Consider the following 24,122-nt stretch of genomic DNA (forward strand, 5'->3'; position numbering starts at 1 on the left):
CCTTCTGTGCAGAGTTTGCATGCCCTCCCTGTGTAGGTTTCCTCGGGGTGCTCTGGTTTCCTCCCAAAGACATGCTCTAAATTGGTTATAGGTGTGAGTTTGGTATGAAAGAGTTAACTGTGGTAGGGCTAGCCACCCAGCAGTATAAACTCTAGCTCGAGATAATTGATATCCTGACCCCATATCTGAAAAAAGAGGTTGTGGATAGATAGTTGTTGTCTGATAATTTGTTTTCCTGTTATGCATATCACAAATTATACAAAAATTGTATGCATTTATATTTTACTTATTTCAAAGTTTATCCCTGTCTTTATTTCATCTTTTTTTTCTGTATTTTCCTTTGGCTTCAGTTTGCCCATAATCCTGCATTACACTTTCTATATTATTTCACCCTTCCAAATGTCTAGTAGAAAGTAAACGATAAAAAGTTTTGATATTTTATAGCTAAAGTATGTAAATATATCATATTATGGGGAATGGTTATTATGATCCTGCTTTGTCAGATACAGAGAACCCCAAGCAGACTGTCATCAGATTAACCATCCAGCTCACCGAAGAATTGACATAACCTAAGCCCCCCCTCTCCACAGTTTCATAGGTGTGTGAGTAGGCAGAATTAGCGGTCAACAGCAGAGATCCAGCAAGAACATTGTTATATGCTGTTATTACATTTGCTGGTCTTGCAAACTCTATTTTACATGTTAGCAAATGTAATGGTAGGTTTTATAATGCCTTTGTCTGAGCCTGCCTGAGATAATCCAGTACACATCTACTCTGTAGACAGGCACTGCATCATAATAACCTGTAGTGTTTCCTGTTTCTATCTTAATAGAAGTCAGGAAGGAAAGTGTGTGACTGGTGGATATAATAAATGAAATACTGCTTTTTATGATGGAAAAACATACAAGTTTAGCATCACATTTTATTAATCTCCTACTAAGACCACCAGTGGTATTGCCTCCTTTGTAAACGTATTAGATGTGAAATTAGTAAACTGACTTTTATTTTATTGCTTGTTTAGCCTTTACTTTCTGTTTATGCCATTGTCCTGTAACTGTACACTAAATTAAAAATCATCATACTCCCAACTTTTATACACCTACCAAACTCCATTCTGGCTGGACCCTCTTTTTTTCTTTCTTTCTTACTTTCTGTCTGACTTGCAGTTGTTTAAGTCCACATTTTACCCCAGTCCTTTTCTTCATCCTCCCAATAATGGGCTGATATAATTTTGTTTCTTTATCCCTAGTCTTAATTGAATCCCATCTTCTTATTTGTTTAGTTAGTTAGCTGTTTATGATTATTCACTAACTCCACTCTAAATAATGAAAGGTCTGGCAGACAACTTTAACAGGCATAATGACATGCTGCTTTCTATGTTTCAAATAGTAACAAGGAACATCATCTTAATCTGTTGTTCATTTTCTGTCAGCTTTGGTTTAATCATTGACCTTGTTTCTCCTTTTTTATAGATGACTGCAAACTCAGTGATGTTACCTGTTTTTACTGCCCTTTTTATTACTTATTCAACAACATGAATAAAATGGCCAACGATTTCTAAGGCCATACCAAATGACACTGACTCCTTGAGTATAATTTTTAGTACAGCAGTTCTGATCCCCCACTGGCTTTATTTCTTTCCACCTTTACTATTTAGGCCATCTGTGCAACTTTTTGCTCTGGATTACTGTTTTCTGAATTATGCTGTCACAAGTTATGCTTCACGGAATACTTTCTCGGCAGCTTTGTTAACACCTTTTTTCACTTCAATTCCTCTTCTAGAACTTTCTTTATTACAAGCTAATAAAGCTCATGAAAATTGATATCCAGTGTCTAACTTAAATACCACAAGTAGAAGCCTCAGTTCATAAACACCAAATAATATACTGTAAAGTGTCTGAATTGTTTTCATTGCCCTAGCTCTAACAGCAATAATATTTAACAACACCTTTGGCTGCACAGTTCTGTTTAATGGAATTTTATTCAGAGGTCAGTTTGCTAGAAGTACTGCTGGCTGTTGCATCTGGCTAAGCTATAGTTTTTCTGAGAAGTGCTAATTTCAAAATGCAACTCATGCTTTAAAAGAGAAAAAAAATAAAACCAAAGTCTGTAATCACAAATTCATTAGTCTTCTGAAATGGACATATTTGTTGTACCTAATTAATACAATAATGAAAACAGCTTCTTCTTTTGGCTTTTTCCAGTTAGGGGTCAGCACAGCAGATCACCTGTTTCCACTCAGGGTTGGCAGTGGAGTTTTATGGTGTTGAGTTGCCAGCCTGGCACCCAACCTTCCACAGAAGGCACACACATACACACACTCACACCTAGGGCCAATTAAGAGTGTCCAATCCACCTACAGCATGTCTTTGGGAGGAAACCGGAGCACACGGAGGAAACCCATGCAACCACAGGGAGGACATACAGACTCTGCACAGAAGACACCCCAGCCGAGGATCGAACTGAAGAACCTCTTGCTGTGAGGTGGCAATGCTAACCGCTGCACCACCATGGCTGCCCAGTGAAAACCACCTTATATAGACCAAATAGTCTATTGGATTGATTTTTTCTCTCTACACTGTGAAGTTCCAAAATCTAGCTTAGTGGTGCTGGTCTGTGACACCATTTGTTTCTGTTAATACATCCATTTAAGGAAAACTAACTATATGTGAAAGTTAGATTTTGTCAGGCAGTTTAGAATGGAAGGTCAAGATTATAAGCTGTTTGCACAGCATCTTGTAGTCTTGGATTTAATTTCCTCTGTTTCCACTAGCACATTGCAAGACGCTTAGGAATTTGTTTACTCAACACCATGCTCCTCAACTGCTACTGCAAAAAACGTTCTTGGATCTTGTATGCTTATCTAGTTAGGGATCAATGCAGAGGATTAGAGCTATGATCTGATAATGAGAAGCTTCCTGTGGTCTAAGGTTTGATTCCTTCAGCATCCATTTGCCTAAATGGGTGACTTTACTATGTCATTTAACACAAAATGCTCCTGACTGTGTCTCAGAAATGTCCACATGCATCAGTGCTCTAGAATGGTTAATAAATCCATATAAAATATAAGCTGAAATGGTCAATGTTACAGCACTACATTTTCTGCAAAAATATACATTTGATCTGTATTACCTGGACCTCCTTAATACTCCTTCATAATTTGTAACTATCTTCAGACTATAATTACTTCACTGCCTCATACTCAATAGATATTTATAGGTGATTCCATCCGAAAGTAGCTAGACTCTTATAAGCTTGATATTAGCTAATATTTTATCGTATTCTTGCTTTAACTGTCATGGTTTCATTAACTGCCATATCATTGCTATTCTATATATGTTAATTTACTATTCTACTGTTCTATGTATGCACATTTCTTATTTTTTTGATTAACTGTCATATCATAGGTAGTCTATGTCGGCCTGTATGTATATACAATTATTATGTAAGCCTTGTATAAGTGCCTTCTACTCATTCTGTAAAATGAAACATTTTCTCCCCAGGCCTCAACTGAAAATGGGACATGTGCCCAGCTGAGCTTACGCAGTAAACAAAAGCAGTAAGTAAATAAAAATAAATATCCCAGTGAAACTCAAGGTAGTGATAAAGTTAATACTTTCTGACACAAAGCTCATTTGGTGTAATAAAAATAACAGTAGTTTGATAGAAATCATTCAGCTCCATAACAACCCCTCTGCAAAGATTATAAATAAAACACATTATTAATCCTATATATATATATATATATATATATATATATATATATATATATATATATAAATCTCACAAAAATAACAAATAGCACAAGAAATTCAGATCAGTTTTCTGAAAATGTGCAATTTCAAGTACTGGAATTTAAAATGTTACCTTGTATGTTAAAGTTTGGAAACATAAATAAAAGATAGTCTAAAGTCGGTATTCTTGTTCTGTGTCTGATCTTGTGGTCCATAACAGAAACTGCTTTTATATGTACTGCTGTGCTTTTCCCAGACTCTTCATAACTGATATAAAAATTACATTCAACAGCACCATGTTTATTTTCTTTGAAGAAGGGGGTGTAAGGAATCGGTTCATAGTTTCATGGGTTTATACTTGGCTCACGACCACTCCTTTATTAGACTAGCCTTGCCGCCTATATGTGTAGCACTAGTTATTTTATCATGGATGTTATTTAAAAAGGTGTATATTAATTGGCCCATGAGTGCCTCTATCCATATGAGATGTGCCCCAAACCAGAGGTGAATTTCTAGTTTAACATCTATTGGTCCAGGTTACACTTATATAGGGTTAGGGACGGACTCTGCTTCACATGTATGGGAAGCCTATTTCAGAGAATAGGGCATTTCTGAGATACATATCTGACTCTCCAACATATCCTATTTATATAGCAAGAGAAGTTTACGTCCTTAGATTTAAGAGTTCTGATGCTGTTCATTTTATGAATATGACAAAAGGTCCATCAGAGCTGGATCCAAGGATCCCTTGTATGCTAGAAATAGATCAGTTCTCATTAATCTCAGCATCGACATCCCTTGTCTAAATTACTTTAAATCACAGACATTTTGGACTTTGCTCTGGGAGCAGTTTTCAGGAGGGATAATAGAGCAAGGTATGAGAGACAAATAGGGCAGCTGGAAGGACGTAAATATGAAATAGCTGCTTGCCTTGATCAGGGCTCTCAACTCTCTGAATTGTCTTTGGGACCCAGGACCTCTACAAGTTGTTTCAGACAATTCCACAGTCATGTGATACATTTTCAAGCCGGGGAAACTTTGACATACCCCCTTTGCAGATTAGCCGTGACAGCTTGGGATATAGCTTCACAGTACAGTCTCACTCTGCAAACATCCTTCATTCAAGCAGAGCAATAATGTGTGGCAGACATACTGAGCAGGATAAGGGCAGACTCTCATGTATGCAAACTAGATTAGGGGGTCTTCCAAGACTTGATCCATCTGTGGGGAGTTCCTGTAGTAGACCTATTTGCTTCCTCTCTAAATATTCAGCTGGCAAGATTATGCTCCAGGACTGCATGCTAAAGAGTTTGTAAGACTTATGTCTTTTTCTTTTTCTTTAACAGGAATATTCCTGTATGCTTTTCTACCCATCTCACTGATATCCAGGGTACTTCTAAAGATTCAGAAGGAAACTCCTCACAATCTTTATGGAAATGGCCAAGGGCAATTACTACAGGCTTCCACAAAGAATGGATCTATTCATACAAGATCAGGGGTGTTTGATACACCCCAACCATAATCAACTTCAACTGACTGGCTGGATGAGAGGGGCTTATTTTCCTTTAGGCACCTGTTTACTTAGGATGTGCAGCAGGTATCAATGGAAGCAAAAATTCTGCTACTAGGAAATCATTACCAAATAGAAAAGTTTTTTTAGTTGGTGAAAACAACAACATAACCAGCACCCATTCAGGGCTAGCTGATCTCTGGTTTTACAATATTTCTGTGAGTTATTTTCCTGTTGTCTTTCTTAGTAATCCATCAAGATTCATTTATTGGCCATTTCAGGATGCCTTCTCATGGATCCTCCTGTTTTAAGGTCTTGTCATGTCAAAATGTTTTTAAAAGGGGTTTTATTAAAAATTACATGACCTCCAAAAAACAGTTGGGGATCTTAATTTTGTGTTAGAGAAGTTAATACTTGATTCCTCTGAATCAGCTTATCTGGCTGACTTGAGGTTCTTAACATGGAGAACAGTTTGCCGATAGCTCTGACCTCTGGAAGAAGAGTATCTGAATTGCAAGCTCTTATAGTGATTCAACCCTATCTCATTTTTCACAAGGACAGTGTTTCTTTGAGAACTAATCTGTCTTTTATGCCTAAAGTTGGATCCGAGTTTACTTTAAGCCAAACTATCCATTCTGACATTTTCTTTATTAGTTACAAAAATGAGGGAGAAAGCATATTCCATACATTGGTTGCTTACTGACAACCAACTCAGGTGCTATCTTGACCGAACTAAATCTTTCAGGTCTCTGGATCTGCTTTTTGTTAGTTTTGTGAAGGCAAGAGGAAGGAACAGCTTGTGCCAATGCAGCCTGTTTCCAAATGGTTGTCCAATGTAGTTACCTTTTTTTTATACTCACCATCACAACATTTTTCCAGGCAGGTTCAAGGTCCACTCTACCAGGCCTTGGTTTCATCTATGCATTTTTGGAAAGGGTTGGATTATAAAAGTACTCTAGAAACTGTAACTTAATCCTCTGTACAGACTTTACAAAGAACCATAAGCTTGATTATTTCATTAGGTCTTGATTAGGCTTTACAAGGACCTTTCTCTAGAGGCTCCTGGAGTATTTTTCTTCCACCTTCCAAATGCAGTAAGCTAGGGCAATGTGCCATATATTTTGGGCTACTGCAGCTGTGATTAATATGGTGAACATAGTACAGGTGTGTAATTGAAATTATTGTAACAGTACATATTTAAATGATCACTAGTGCAGTAGCTGCTCTCTCCCTCCATTCTCCTTATTTATTTATTTGTTTATTAATTTGTAGTGTGTTGTTTATCCCAGGTTGTGATTGTTTAGTTTTTGTTCATACTAGCAGTGGTCTTTCAAAGCTCAGCTTCTCCCTCTCTCTGTTGGCAGGAAAATAATGAAGGGCTTGGCACTCAAACTTGTCGTTTAGTCAGCTCAAAAAGCCTGACAGCTTATGTGCATGGAATGTGGCTTGAAGCTTTGGAAGCTTGATGGCTGTTATATATTTGGTAAGATATGACACAAACAACTAAGGCTACTGCAGCAGTGATCATTCGAGCACCTACTGTTATGGTAAGTTTACTTATACAACGGTAATTTTTTAACATTTCATACCACAAATTAGAAAAAGTCAGTGCAGAAATTAGGTGGCTTAAATGTTAAAATATATTTCAAATGATTGATGTGACCACAATGTATTAACTCAAGTCATCTTAGTAATAGCTTTTCAAGTACAACTTACAGGACTTGAAATTATGAAGCACATAACTCTGCAGATGCAAAAATAGAACTGAAATATATGAAAAGGCAGTAAGTAAAAGATAATCAATATTCCATAGGGTAAAAAGAAGAAAGAATGTTTCTGTCCATTTTAACCATATATGCTGCTGATTTCCAGAGTTTGTTTGTTTGTGTCTTTCGGCGGTCGCCACAGGGGAACTCCGGTCCGCTAATCATTGGTAGTTGATTTTTACGTGCCGAGTTACCAGCCCTGATGCACAACCTTCAATGAAGGTACGCCCATTCACGCATATCTCCACGCAGAAGACGCTCTAGCTGAGAATCGCTGATTTCCAGAGTACATCTAAAATAAATATTGGCAAATTTTAAAGTGTGTAGCAGTACCTAGAATTCAGAGACAAGGGCTGTGGCTGTATAAACTGCTTATCACAAGTAGGTGAAGGTCACATGACTACGTAAAATGCAATTCAGATGTGCAAAATGCATTTCTCAGAATAGCCTTAATTATTACCAATGATAAACAGCATTTTTCAGCAATAATTTCCAATATATGGAATATGTTTTCTCCCTCATTTTTATAATCAATAAATAAAATGACAGAATGGATAGTTTGTCTTAAAGTAAACTTGGAACCCACTTCTGCACCTCTCATACACTCATACACACATACACACACACACACACACACACACACACACACACACACACACACACACACACACACACACACACACACACACACACACACACACACATATACACACACATACACACACTTGGAAACATCCCACAAACGCACACTTACACATGCAATCACTTAGCATGACATCGCCCCACTCAAAATCCTCATGGAAACATTCACCCATACACACACACACACACACACACACACACACACACACACACACACACACACACACACACACCAGAAATACATACCGTGAAACATAAACTTTAAAAAAATTTTTTTCTTTTTTAACGAGTACCGGAACTGCTGCTCATGTGCGGACACATTCAGACTACCCCGCAGATGCCCAGGAATCCTTGTGAACTCTGACTGCTCAAGTCAGCAGTCCAGATGCAGAGAAGGTATTTTCTGCCCCGCAGATGCCCAAGATGCTGTACAGTAGATGGCCACACAGAAGAGAGGAGTTCTGGACTGCTTGAGCCGCAGGCAGGACCAATCAGGAAAGAAGTAAGCAGGGATTTGAGCACAGGACCAATCAGGAATGAGGTAAGTTGAGTGCAAAGCCCTTGCAGGGAAGCGTTAAGTCGAGCGTGGGTTTGCTGCTTTGAGACAATGGTGTTGGACCTGGTTTACTGCTTCCGGACCCATTTACAGGTATGTGCGTGTGTGTGAAATGCCCTTGTTAACACATAGTGGTGGGTAGAAATACTCAGTCTTGAACCCTGTACCTTGGATGCAGGTGGCAAGGACCTGAATTCCCTACCCACCACTATTTATAAAAAAATGCAGATTTTTGCCTCATATTTGTTTTGTTCCTCATAAAATCATGGTTTCTGTATCTTCATAGTTCCTTGCAAAGGTTTGTAGTGCAGTGGTGCACTAGTAGCATTGTTGCCTGACAGCTATAGGTTCTCTGGTTTGATTCTTGGCTGGAGTGCCTTCTGTGTGGAGTCTGCATGTCCTCCCATCCCTTACAAAGATGTGTTACTCCCTGCTCTGCTGAAATTTGGCTTTGTTTTGTTCCAAGTCAGACTAGTTTCCTGGTTAACAAATGTTTAAAAATAACAGGCATTTGAATTTCAGACTTCATATTCTTCAGAAAGTACATGGTAAAACAAAACCTTTTATTCTAGCAATTGTCTAAGTTTATAACATGGATATTTGAAATTTGCCCATATTTTTGGGACTGTATTCCCCCATTATTGGCCTCGTCCAGGTATGTTGTACTAAGATTGAGAGCTATGGTGAGAACTGAATTCACTGAATATGTTTGGCAGCTGTATTCCCACATTATTGGCTTTTTTTAGGTATTTGTTGCTAAGAGGTTGACAGCTATGGTGAGAACTGAATTCACTAAACAGTAGCCATTTAAGTTTGTCTTCCTCTGTTTCAGCTGATTTGGCATAGTGGTATGTTTCTCTGACTGTTTTGCACAGGGTCCCCTGGGTTCAAGACGTGGCAGTGAAATGTATGGTGGTAACACAGCATTTTATTCTAGCAACGTTCCAACATTATACAAACAATGTTTAAAATGTGTCCCTGGTTTTTGGCCTTTTGCCCCCCCCACAATAAATTTTGACTTTTCCAGATATCTTGTGCTGCAAAGTTCAGAGATACAGCTGAGTGTCGAGTAGATTTTACAAGGAGCTAAGAGCTGCAGGGGAACAAAATTTTAGTGCTGCTTATGCGAAGTTTGCGTGCATTGTTAATAGCACAACAGGTAGTGTACTTGCTTTTGATGCAGAAGGCTGTGGGTTCTACTCCCACAGTAGGTAGATACATTGCGGATACTGTACTGTGTTGTAAAGGGGGTGGATGCAGTCCTTTTTGCAAAGATACCTAGTAACTATGAACCTGTTATCAGTTTGCTATCCATTCCCTATTGCGGTATTACTAACTTATCATTTTTTTAATGCATGCAACATAGGCAATTTATTCGTCAAGGGCAACAGGCACTTTATTTGTAGTTGAAAAAATGACATATAAAGTTGTTTGCTAGCAGCAACCTCTTTATTAGTTACAGATTTCTTTAATGTAGATTTTACTACTTCAGAGATTGTGCATATTTACAGAAACTGGTGGACTATAAAAGGTTGAGTAGACGTTTTATGATGGAAATGTTCTGAACTGGGCAGTTTTGTCATTATTGGTGCATGCATTTTGTTTCATTGTTTACTGGAAAAATGTTCAAAACAATAAATTTAAAATGCCCTCTAACAAATGTACTGTATTGTACAAGGAATATAATGTAATACATTCAGGAAGGTGTATCAAAGAGCATGTGTATGTTTCATGTTCAAGGGGCCTATGATTTTGAAAACAGCACAGAGTTAATCTTTATCTGCCACTGGCAAAATGTATTTTCTTTGAATGTAGGTTTCAATGCTGTTTCAATGCATGTGAGTTTCAAGGGCAGAGAAGTTTTAATGCTAAGTCTATTTTCATTGTGAGACTGCATTGCTTTGTTTAACAGATATCTATTAGGGTTTATGCTGTAAAATATAAAATAAAACTTTCAAATGAAATCCATATCATCGCAGAAGTAAAGCAGTATGCACATTACAGTGTTTATGGTAAATGGGGTAAAATAACGAAGGAATGGAACGTTGGAATGGCTGCAGGGGGGAGGCTCCATTCGACCATGATTTTGTGGAGGGGGGGTGTAGCAAACTCAGACAGCCCCGGTTGAATTATACCTCTCAGTTGTCCATATTTTTGCAGAATGAATAGATATTTGCTTCTTATTTTTGGTTTGTTCCTCATAAAATTTGTGGTTTTCTAGCAAATCATTTAGGAATGAAGTCACTAAATGACAGACATTGAGTTTCAGACATCATAACCTTCAGAAAAATGCATGTTAATGCAAGACCTGTTATTCTATCAACTGTCTTAAGTTTATATAAGAGCAATTTTTAGTAGTGTTTGTATGTTCCCCCAATATATTTGGCCTTGTCCAGATTTCCTGCATTAAGTGGTTGAGAGGTACGTGCAAATCACTTTGCAGAATTAGGAATATCCAAACCTCTCAATTGTCCCAAATTTTGGCTCAAAATGTTGCTCTCCCCTAATAATCCCTCCTCAAAATGGCAATTTTGGAAGAAAATGTGGAGGGTTTACAATTCTATATAACTGTAATGATCAGAGTTATAGATTACTTTTATTTCAGAAATGCATGTAGATGCTCTTATTTTGTTAGCTGCTCAAGTTAACAGTGTTAATATTAAAAAGGTGTCCCTTTTTTAACAGGTTCCCAGCTGTATTGTGTGGCAACTTTATATTTTTGCATCACATTTTTGGTCTGTTTTTCATAAAATTGTGGCTTTCTGGCAAATTAGTGGCAAGTCATTAAAGATTGACGTTATAAAATAATGGCAGACATTTGAGTTTCAGATTTCATACCCTTCAGAAAATTCCTACTAATGCAAGATCTACTACTGTTCTATTATCTAAGTTAATAAGAGCAATATTTACAAATTGCCCTTATTTTTGGGCCTGTGTCCCACTTCTAGTTCTATGTATGGCTTTGTCCAGATTTCTTGCTCTGAAGTTGAGAGGTATGAGTGTCAGAGCCATCACTGTCAGCCAGAGACATTTCAAATTATGACATACTTGTTGCACCCCACTCCCCATTGTAGTGGCTTTGGATGTGTCCAAGGAAGGCAAGGAGCAGTTATGCAGTGTAAGTGTGCAGAGTATTCCCCCATCCAAGGCAGACCACAAGTACGACTGTGGCTTTTCATCTGTCCTTGATTTTGCAGAATGTTCTGGTTTCCTGTCAGATTTTTATACTGTTGATTTATGCTTCTTATTATTCAGGAAATGCATGCTGTCACAGTGCCCTGTTGCTCTGTTTAAGTAGCAATGATTTAATGAGCATCAGGTAAGCGTGTCGGAGATTGTAAGATGCCAGTAAGCTTTAATAGGCATACAGTTAAAGAATTACCAGCATTGAAAGCCTTTTCGTTGTTGCCATGCAGAGAATATTTACATAACTAGATAATGTATAAGCCTTGGGTATTGAAATGCATATGACAGTATTTGTAATAAAAGGACAGGATTACAGTATTTTCAGAAGCTCATTACATTTATTGGAGACTTGCGGTCATCTTTTGTTGGAGACTTGCAGTCATCTTTGCAGGCTTACCCGTAAACTAAACAGAATGCCAATCTATCATGTGTGGTCCATAATTTGTGCAGGAATCCTTTAAGCAATTTATCTTGAGCTTGTTTCTTGTTTGCTGTTCATTTTTTACTTTGATCATGTATTCCCCATGAAACAAGTAGATAGTTTTGTCAGGCAGCAGGTCTTTTTTGGTTAAGAAACATTTTTACAAGTGAGGGTATCACAGAGATTGCTACTGTCAGCATGTTACTTGGTAATTTTATAAAGCTGAATATAAATTATAATTAGAACTGCAGTGCAAGGAGTAGTGGTTTGAGTTGAGTGCTGCTTGTTTTTTTATACTTGATTTTTGACTGGCATTCCAGTAATGTATTTAAAAAGTAATTTATTTTTTCATGCTTCACAACCTGTTTCCATCTGGATATTAAGTAAGTTGTCATGTAGCCAATGCATTGAAATATTTTTTTCTTCTACACTTCATTTTGTCTTGATTGGACTCTCGTAATGACTGTTTGGCACCCAGGGCAGTGTATTTAATTAAAGTTTCAGTTGTTGTGGTTTTGAGCATAGCTCCACCCCTTTCTAGTTGGCCACACCCCTCCCCATTGGCCCCACCCATTCAGCTGTCTCCTGCAGCCCTCCTTTAATTTGAAGTCACCAGCTGCCACTGACACACACACATACACACAGTCATCCAACGCCATTCATATATCTCTAGACTCATATGCACACACTGTAGCACACATGCACAAAGTCTAATTTACTGAACATATACACACTCACCACTATTTCTTTGCTGAACTTTCCTAAACATACCCACAATACTGTCTCTCACATAACATTGAGGTCTTGTTAATTATGGCTGACTGTGCTAACCAAGATATTCTCTGAATCACTTGGCAGCAATAATCCCTTCCCACAGGCATTTATGGGGGAAGCGCATAACTAATTAGGATTAGCCATTCCCCCAGAATAACAAATTGTAATGTAACATAGCTTTTGGGTGACCCACCATGTCGCTTCCTTTGACCATGCCAAATCACTGCAGTGGACCTGTCTCTTAATGCAAAATAATACAAGAGGGTTTAGCTGATGAAAAAGGGCTTATGGCTTGCAGTAACCCTTTTTCCAAGGCAAAACAATTCTTTTAAACAAGACTTGGAGTTAGTTTAAAAAGACAAGTAAACTTTAAAAAAAAACTTTGATCACTACATGATCAAGATCACTAAAGAATCAGATGATTGCTATCCTCAACTTTTCTTAAATATATCAGGTAATGTGGCTGCTAATGTTTGCATCTGTGCTTTGAAGATTTTACCTACATTGCCATTCTCAGCCACTCTTTCATTATGCTGGCAGTTAAGTGGGCATCGATAAGGCTAAATGGAGGTAATTTCGGACTATATCCAGCTGTTGTGGAGGTCATGTGGAAATGATATCCTGGCTTGCATTGTGCACAGTTGTTGATGACTCTTGACAATGTTGTGTCAATTCAATAAAGTGGTCACAATAGCTATTGTGACTTATTCGCTTTTATAGGAGTGGGACAGGGGAAAATAAACTTTTCTCATGGAGGAATTTGCCTGGGGGCTTTGTGAGATTGTAAGAGGATATGTCACCTCTCCATCATTAAGTTTTTATTGAGGAGCAATACCTTGCAATTTTCAGTTCAGCGCAGCAGCTCCTGAGTGAATACCTCCCACTCTCTCATTTTATCTGTAAGAGGGGGGTGGTTGTAGAACAGCCTTTGCCCCTTGTATTCCTCCCTTCTTTCTCAGGCAACCTGGATAGTGTGATGGTAGGATTTAGTTAACAGTTCAAATGTTGCAATCTGATAAGGTCTAGTATGACAGGAGGGGCACTGTGTTTGGGCAAGTCAGCTGAAGGGGATGGTTTGGTATGCAACCCAGATTAGACTGTGTGGTAGGCTTATTTAAAACAGGTAAAACAAAACACAGTATTGCACAGCACACATAAAATGTCCACCAACACTCGTAGGTATAAGTTGTTAAGAGCTTTCACCAAATAAACATTGGCTTCATCAGGCCGTAATCAGCTGCAATTGAGAAGGGGGTGAATATCCAATTATCTGGGAATAATACAAGGAATTCACTTGAATCTGGGGGTGATATGGATGTGCACATACAATGTGGACAAGGTAACAACATGGACATAATGAATAAGACTCAAGATGTAGTTGTGCGAAGAAAGGAGCAAATAAACCCATTACATCAAGGGTTTGCTCGACCACCTTTTCCCATTTGACAGAGGAGGAACAGACCTATGAGTCACTCAAGGAGTTGTGGGCGAATCAAGAGGAAGGGCCAGATGGGAGCCATGAGTTACCCAACCATCAAGAAGATGTGGGAACCGCACAATTGTTAGTCTTAAATATTTCTAAAAGACCATTGACTGAAGTTGAGATTGGGGTATTGGGTTTGGGAATATCTTTTATTCCTGCTCATGCAGCAAATATATCTGATTCCATTATTGACCTAAGAATATCTGCAAGAAATGTAATGCTGAAACCAATATATGATAATAGTGATACAAATTCTAAAAATGTGGTTTTAAAAAGTTAGGTAATATGGTGCCTACGAATCATCCAATACTAGAGGCCTTTTGTAAAGTTTGTGAGCAAGACATATATATATATATAGACTATCTGATACTAAACCGACTGGCAAAAAGGTTTTTAACATGACTAGAAATGAGGAGGAAGCACTAAGTCCACTAAGAAATGACACAGCTATAGTAATATGCCCAGCAGATAAGGGCAGCATGACAGTCGTTATGGACAGAAGCTTCTACTTTGGTTCTATTAACAACATGTTGAGGGATAAAAATGTATATGAGAGGGTAGACATTAAATGTATAGAAAATTTGATGAGAGATATGCGTTATATGGTGAATGACTATATCCTAAATTTTCAAATTATAATGGAGCTCGCACAATATTTGACAGTTGAATCAACCACTATACCAATGTTTCAGGGACAACCTAAGGTGCATAAGAACTCAAGGACATCCCCATTTAAGCCCATAGTAGCTGGGCATGGATGAGTTACTGAACCCTTTTCCGTATTTATTGAGAAGCATGTTAGACCAGTGTTGGATAGGTCAGACACTGTATTAAGAGACACTAAACATTTTTTACAGGATCTATATGGATTCATGTAAAGGCATGAGCAACTCCATGATTATATGTTAGTTACTATGGATGTGGTATCTCTGTTTACAACAATACCTAATATGGAAGGAGTAGAATATTTATGTAGATATTTAAATAACCAAAGTGAATATGAACATACGTTGATAGAATTGGTCTGTGATTTCATAGATGTTGTACTTAACAACAACATATTTGTGTTCGATAATTGTTATTATAAATAGAAGCATGGTGTGGCGATGGGGACATGCTGTGCAAATAGTTACGCAAATGCAGTAATGGCACAGTGGGAGTTGGAGGATGTGTTTAGGATGGAAATGTATTCACAGCATGTGTTTTTTTATTGCCGCTTTGTAGATGATTTTTTTTAAGTAGGGAGATACCTCAGGGGATCTACTGAAATTTGTTTTGAAATTGCATGAATCTAACACATTTTTTAGATTCACGTATAAATGGTCATGTGAGTCTATGGAATTCTTAGATGTATTAGTAAATAAATGTTTAGATTGTACATTGACCACTCGTTTGTTTAGAAAGGAGTGTTATAGAAATTCAATACTTCATAGGAAGAGTATGCACCCTAGAAGGGTATTTAATAACATAATAAAAGGCCAAGGTATGAGAGTCTCCAGGTTACATAATGTTGACTTGGACTATAAGGGTGGTCGTGAAGCACTTAGAGAGTCTCTAAGGCATAGAGGTTATAGGGATAGTGAGGTAAATTCTATTTTGATAGATGTTGATTCTATGAGGAATGGGTGAGCTATACCATATTTTTCTTCCACTTATGACTCAGTTGCAGCTGTAGGAGAAAGTGGAGGGTTGCGTGATTCTACAGGAAGAGTTAAAGTTTCTATGGCATATGCAAGTAATGTTGACTCAGTTAAAAAAAGTGTTTCAGAACAACTGGCATCTTTTAATGATGGATGACAAAATCAAGAGAGTGATGGGGGATAATCCCATGTATGGATACAGAAATTGTAAATCATTGAAAATTATGTTATGCTATGCAGATAAAAGCAAGATGGTATGTGATAAACAATATGGGATGTACCCATGTGGATCTTGCAATTTTTGTGGGTTGATAGATAGCAATAATACTTTTGTGCACCCAGACTTTAATAGCAGGTATACATTTAATGTAAAGGCAACTTGTACTATGAAGCATCTAGTGTACCTAGCACAGTGTGATTGTTGTAAAAAATTCTATGTTGGGAAGACAGATCGCACCTTGAAAGAATGTGTAAGGGAACATTTATGTAGTATTAGAACAGTAATAGTATGAATGCACTTGCTAGATATGTGGCAGTTAGTGATCATGTTCATCATTTTAGGTTTAAAGTCATACAAATGTTGCAAGTAGGACCTAGAATGGGTAATATTGAAAAGAGGACTAGTGAAGTTGAACTTAGATGGATCCTTAGGCTGAGAGCCGACAAAGGATCAGGTTTAAATAGTACAGTCTCAATTAAACCAGTACTTGATAAAAGTAGATTACCCAGATAGGACATGTTTTGTCAGTCGGTTTGATTTAATTTTTAAGGCACTATGTTTTTTATGCAACATTTAGGTTGTAGCATATACACTGAAAAGGGACCTTTTCCTTTAATATGTGATGTCACTGAAGAAGTGATTGAAAGTAATTAATATCTGTAAATGAATGGTGGTGTAGAATATGCTACTGGTGAATTTGAATTTTTTTAATTGATCGTATGACTATATAAAGTGTATGGATATGTGATGAAGCCAATGGTTATTTGGTGAAAGTGTTTACCGACTTGCACGTATTTTATTAAACGTATTTCGTATACCTACAAGTCTTGGTGGACATTTTATGTGTGCTGTGCTTCCTGCTGTAATACTGTGTTTTGTTTTACTTAGAGTTTTATATATTGCTGGCTGGTTTACTCATTGTGTGATTGTATATACTACGTTATTTAAATCAGGGTTTAACTTCCATTTCAATAAGTTCTTGGTTAAAATAATAATGATGAGTAGCTCAGTGGTGTTTGCATCAGTTCAATAAAATGGTCAGGATAGCTATGATTGCTTGCTTTCTTTTGCAGGAGTGATCCAGAGACAAATACAGTTTATTGATTAAAATGGACAGTGTGCATTTTGAGTGTACAATATGTAAAGTTACTTTTTGTGCACTAAGATGAATGGAAAATGGGGTGTTTTTTTCTTACATTTTAATTGTCTTTTACTTTTTCTTTTTAAATTAAGTACAGGTTTGGATTTGGTGTTGTTTAGTGAGGGTAGTGAGTGTGACGCCCACGCCCTGGCCCAGCAATCAAGGAGCCTCAATCCTCACCACTAACACCAGAGTCATATAAGAGGAAAGGATAACAAATACACACAGTAAAGTACAATTTACCTTAAGTGCACACAGAGATCGCAGTCAGACTGGGGATGGCCGCTCCCTTGCTCTCCAGGTCACCAAAAAGACTCCCCACTGGCACAGCTATAGGGTCCAGATATCAGCCTAGCTGGCAAGCTAACCTCCAGTACCCTCTCTGTCCAAGCAGTGCTTCGTGTCCCTGCCTAAGTAGCAGACACACATACACACACACACACACACACACACACACACACACACACACACACTTTGAGATATGTATTTATACAACATCACAGACACTCCTGGGAAAGGCTGACACAGATTCTCCAGCTGTGCCCCTATAGCCAGACTATATGGTAGTAATTACTGTCACCACCAGCTAATAATTATCAGCTACCCAAAGGCCCTTAAAAGGGTATCCAGTTATTACTGTGCAATATTATTATCCAATAGTAGTGTAACTTAAGCAATCTTAAGACTTTGGAAGGGCTTATTACAGGATCACTTATAAGCATGCAATGTACTCTATAGCTTAATTATCTCTACATAAACTAGCCACAGTTAAGAGGTTTTAAAAATATTTAATAATAAATACTAAAAACACAACACAATACTACTACACCACAGTGCTATTCAAGAGTTCAGAGATCACACAGAAACTTCAAATAATTCTGTAGTACAGTTCTGACATAACAGAAAAACACTTAAGTCTAATCTTTATAGTCCTAGCTATTTCTACAACAAAACACACTTCTAAGATAACTTACTTACATAGAGCAAGGTAGTGCTGAGTTGAATATCACAACAAAAATGTTTAATAATTTCTGGTTCTCACCGTTTAAATTGAAACTGCAGTTCTGATAAAACATTGCATCATTTGTTTACACTTTCCTGGTTCCCAGGCCCACCAAAACTGCATTTACATTCTTTTACACTTAGAGCAATAAAGGACATTCCACATGTAAATTCTGGTCATTAACTTTAGCCTTAAAACAATAGGCAGGATGCTTACTCCAGACTCATTGACTCCAAATTCTAACTTCAAAGGACATACAAAACATAATTTTAATTTCAAAGAACATTTGAAATGCTTGGCTTAGTTTTCCTTACAGCAGATGGCAATATTGCTACAATCTTGAAGTTCACATTTTATAGCGTTTTCTTTAATTTAAGAAACAAGCCTGTATTTTACGTTTATATTTACAAATGATAGAATTATCTATAAAATTCTAGCTGGCTAGGCTGGTAGCCTTCACCCTTCCCTACCAGTCCTCACAGTGAGTTTTGCATGTGTCTGTCTTTTGCATGTGCAGTATGTTCACTTTTATATAGTTTTTAGCAGACAGCATAAGTGTGATGTGCTTAGAAGGATTTTATTATATTTGATGACTTATTAAGGATATAGCTAAACCTTTTCTGACATGACAGTGTAAGTAAACATATCAGGAACATCATAGAACTTCAAAGTAGCTGCCTCATTGACTAGCCTTCTTTTGCACTGCAAGACTTCAAGTCTAACACGTTGAATATATTTCAATCCTTTTAGCATTACTCTGCTAAGTATATTAAGCATATTAATAAGTTGCACTTCATTGATTAATTCCCTGCTTTCTGTTTCTCCAAACTAGGAGATCATCAATAATATTGACCCTGACTCATGAAGCACTTCAGTCATTTCAGCTACAGCTCCTTTAAGCACTTATTTTGGAAATTATATTCCAAAATACAGTCACCTGTATATTCCCCAGAGTGGTGCATAATATGCAAAGGTTTTGAACGAACATATTTCAGTTCATTTGTATAAACTATTGATAGTATAAAGCAGAGAGAAGAACTTACCATTAGAGAATAGTTGAAACAGCTTTATAGATTGATTGAAGCAGGTAATAGACTATGTTAATTGTTACTTTTGAAGATCTATACATATTCTAAATTTGTATTGATTTGGAAAATGAAATGTTAGTTTGATAGTCAGCCATTTATTCAGTTCTGTCTTCTTAACAATTACATCCATTACTTCCACAAACGTCAGTATTTGCTCAGTTTTCCCACTGAGTTGGACTGGATCTCTTCTTAGTACATGTATAACTGGTATAGATTCAGGTGAAACATTAACACTGCATTCTTTTGCTAGACAGTCTAAATCAGTACTAAACCAGAAAATACATCAGAATATCTCTACAACATCTCATCAATGCCTTGGGCATTGTGCTTCCTGGCCTTTAAAGAAACACTGTCTTACAGTTTCTAGCAGTATCAAGAACTGTAGCATATTCTTTTAAACTGTTGTTAGGAAGGATGTCTATACTACCATTTATTCTAACTCTGTTAAGCTCCCTGTGATAACAACCTTTTTTTAACTCTTTAGATTTTCTTGCTGGCTTTATGGATATGCAAACAGTTTTGTTGCCATTTTGCATGCACACCTTTCTAACCTCTTTAATACCACCAGATTTACATTTCCATCTATCAAATTAGCAAGTTGCTGCCTGCATACATTTTTAAATCATTTGTAACAGCACAGTGTGAAGCCATTTATTAATAACATGTGTTCCACAGTTACTATGACCCAATGTACTGGGGAGCTTTCATTTCTGTTCCAAAGGTGCTGTGTAGAACATCGACTTGTATTGCCTCCATCTGCAGTCATATTTAAATATATATGAGCCAATGACTTAATTCTATGACCAGAAGACTTCAGAAATATAAATGGAGATATCAACACAATATCAGGTGCAGTTATGTTTATAAGTCCATAGACAGATACAAGACAATCAGTTATCATATCATTAACAGCCTAAAGTACAACACCCTACATCAGGAGGTATTCCCTGTCTCTAGAAAGGTCAAACATGATAGACCCAGGGTAAATTTGACACTGTCCATTAAACTATCTTGATTAGTCCTGAATGTAGTTTTGGTTAATATACAGGTGCAGTTTATTCTATAAGTAAAGAATACTCTGGGATAAAAACATGTCATGCCAATGTGTCCTATTCATTTGTTGACAGAGGCTGAGATCCTTCATACATGTCTTTGAGGAACGAATAGTGCAATGCACATTTAGTAGGTTGAGGAGGAGGACCTTTGATGCAGGGCCAGCCCTAGGTCAACAGACACCCTAGGTAAAAGGGCTGCATGGGGGCCCCAACCCCCACACACATACACACTACTTGGTGCCTCCCCATCTTGGCCTACCTACACCGTCAGGACTAGTTTTATTCTTCCTTTTTCTCAAAATGTGTCTAATTCATCAGTTTTTCCCTGCATTTGTTCATTTATTCAACACATCTTTAAGTTGGCAAAACTAACTCTGATATTTGTGTAGAAAACAACTGCATTAATTTGGGGGTTGGGGGCTGAAAACATCTATGGGGGGTCGGATGCTTTTTCAGAGGTGCATGTTACATTTTTTTAATAAGCTTTACATTGAATGATGGCCTGAACAAAACCCATGGTTAAGGGAAAAAATCGCTGTTTGCTTTCCAACTTTGTTTTTCTTTGGATCCATGTAACACACCTTAACTGACCAAACTACACTGTAATAACTGGAGTAGAAATAATTGCATTAAGCCAGAGGTATGGGGGGCCCTATGGTCTCCAGAAGCCATGAGGTTTCTAGATGCTCTCAGGTGCATTTTACACTTTTTCTAATCAACCTTTTCTTGCAATAATGGCCTGAACATGAATCACAAGTAAGGAAAGAAACTGTCTTGCTCCTTAACTTCTGTTTTCCCGTGAATGCTTTGAAGACACCCTGACTGACGAAGAATACACTGGAATAACTGCAATAGAAATGAGTGCATTAAGTTTGTGTTCTGTAGCTACAAGGCCTCCTGAAGCCATGAGGATTCTAGATGTTCTGAGGTACATTTTACGTTATTTTTTAAACCGCTATTTCATTCAGTCTTGTTATTCAACTTTCATTTTCCATTAATCCTTTCAGCACACTCTGACCAAGACTGCACTGTAATGATCCTGAATTTTTTCAACACACCCAAGATGATCAATGCTACATTGTAATACCTAAATGAAGCTGGGGTCTAGGCACTGATAGCCACCAGAAGCCATGGGGTTATAATAAGATGCTCTAAGGTAATTTTTTCCCAACCTTTTAATTCAATGATGGCCTGAGCAAAAATTATACATAAGGAAGGAAATTCAGTGCTACTTTTTTATTTCAAGGAAGAAATGAGCTGCACAATAAACATAAAACACAAATGATTGTGACACTGCATAAATCATATCTGGAAATAATACCTATTTCCCGATGCCACCTTAAAAATGCAGTGTCTTTCTGTGAATCCCTGTCTGGTGTTAAATTGGGATGAAAATTAAGGGGAAAAAATTACCACAATCACATTTCAAGGAACTGCTGTTATATGCATATACAGCATGCATCTTCATCTCTGTATGCAAGAGGCAGTCACATTTGGACAAAACTGAAAAAACAAATACAACATTTTTCTGTTGCATATATATATATATATATATATATATATATATATATATATATATATATATATATATATATAAACAGAATGCTTCTTACCCTCCCCCCAAAATAGTCACCTGTATATACATCTGATGTTTAATTGTGAGGAAAAATTAAAAAAAAATATATATATATATATATATATATATATATATATATATATATATATAGTAATGTCTCCAACTTACTTTTAGATGGCACTTCACTCTTGTAGAATCTTAGTGACCCCTCTTTGCATCCCTATGAAGTTTGTAAGGAAAGTTAAAGAAATAATGACTACATTGCCCCCAGCACAACACAAGATGGTAACTGCTGAGGTTTGAGAGGAAAGTTAAAGAATTAATGGCATTATCCTCAGCTCCCCACACAAGCTACAGTGATCTTCTGTGTATGCCCTGAGCAGCACTAATTTCAGACTAGGTGGGTTGCATGGTAGAGGTCACTACTAAACCCAAGTCAAAATCCACTTAGACAACCTTGGTTTATGGGAGTCATCACCCCCCCTCCCCCAGAAGCTTTGAAGCTCTGAGTATTCTGTGATGCATTTTTACCTTTTCAGAAATTATTGTAAACTGAGCAAATGCAAGAGAATCAGTTACTGTCATCCAGACAACCCCAAAAAGCAGTTATAGCCATGTCTATGTGCAATTCAAATGCTGCTCGCGATAAAATAGGATAATCATTTTGCAGTTGGAATGCATTTCACCTTTGTTTCAAATAGTTGACACATATTAACATATTCCATATTGCTCCACAGAAATCACACTAGTCCTGCAAAGCCAGGATAATAAGCAAACAGCATTTTACTCCACAGATTCAGCAATTGTACCTACTCTGTCTGTGCATATCAAGTGCCAGTTAAGTAGTTCATCTCAGTTTTCACAGATGCACACTACTCCTACAATGCCAAATAGTAATGATTGCTTAAAACTGAGCAAAAGACAAGAACATCACATTCCTTTCATCCAGCCAATCCCATCTCCATAGTTTTTAATCCCTTACATCCAGTATCAGGAACAAAAACAAAATAATCAGGGACACTTTTTAAAATATAAGAACTATTAACATGAGGAGTTGATAAAATAAGCTAATGTGAAATTACATGTGTTTCCTGAAGCAAAATAAGTCTATATATCTAATTATTGTCATTATTTATTCAGTATAATCCACCAACTTTTCTCCCAAATTACAAGTTAGGGCTAACAAATCTGGGATAGTTGAGAGGTACACCCAACCTCCAATGTCTCTTATTCGGGGCTTTTCTCCCTGATTACTTTTTGGCTTTGTTTCAGATCATAGAATTAAGAGGTTGACAGATATCACACACAGGCACAGACAGACAGACAAGCAAACATGCACGTATGCAGACACACACACACACACACACACACACACACACACACACACACAGATTCTCACAATGGCTTTCCACCTCTATCCTCTATATTCAGACTCAAGATATATACAACAAATGAAAAATGAATTGGAGGAAAAGAAAGAAGGCAACAGAATGAAAAGTTTCTGCAGTGAAAAACAAAAGTATTTTTGACTACATTAATCAGCTAGATACCACTGCATGGTTTAGTGAATTGTGTTAAATGTTAACACAGCATCACAATTACTGCTGCAAATTTTGTTCTGCACTGTGAATACCATTGAAATGTCCCTGTCACTGATGCCCTTATTTTGGCTAACATTTTGCTCTGACCTGTGACTGATTTTTTTTTCTTATGGCAGTTTAATTACAGTCAGCAACTATAATTATACATTCAAGTCACAGGCTTCTATTACTTCAGTCCTCAAAAAAATGCATGCTAATTCAAGTCATTTTATTTAATCTATTATTCAAAAAGTGTCCCTGGCTTGAGAAGCTTGTCTCTGACTGATTTTGGCTTTGATCTTGATTCTGAAATTTACCTATTCTGTGTTAAATTATAGGCCTCACTTTTACAAATCACTAACCTCATCCCATCATGCTCTTCGATTTGCACCCAGCCAGCTTCTTTATCTGCCAGAATTTATTCCCAGATGAGGAACATTCAGCATTATCATGTTTCCATCAATCACTGACATTTTGCAACCCTGAGCTTCAAGCGTACTTACTCTCACCACAGCTCAAATGGTAATGTTGACCAAGCATCCAGGCTTCAGGAGTGGCCACAGTGTCACCAATAGATATAAGTACTCTCAAAGGGTAAAATACTCTCTAAAGGACCAGTCACAATGAAAAGTTTAAATATATTTAATACCAAATAATAAAAAACATGAAAATATGAAATATCTATTTACAGTAAACAGCAGAGTTTGAAGCACAAAAATATTAAAAATAACACAGCTGGAAAAATTC

Source organism: Protopterus annectens, chromosome 5.part0 (assembly GCF_019279795.1).
Source record: "Protopterus annectens isolate FY-2018-M chromosome 5.part0, PAN1.0, whole genome shotgun sequence".
Classification (NCBI taxonomy): Eukaryota; Metazoa; Chordata; order Ceratodontiformes; family Protopteridae; genus Protopterus; species Protopterus annectens.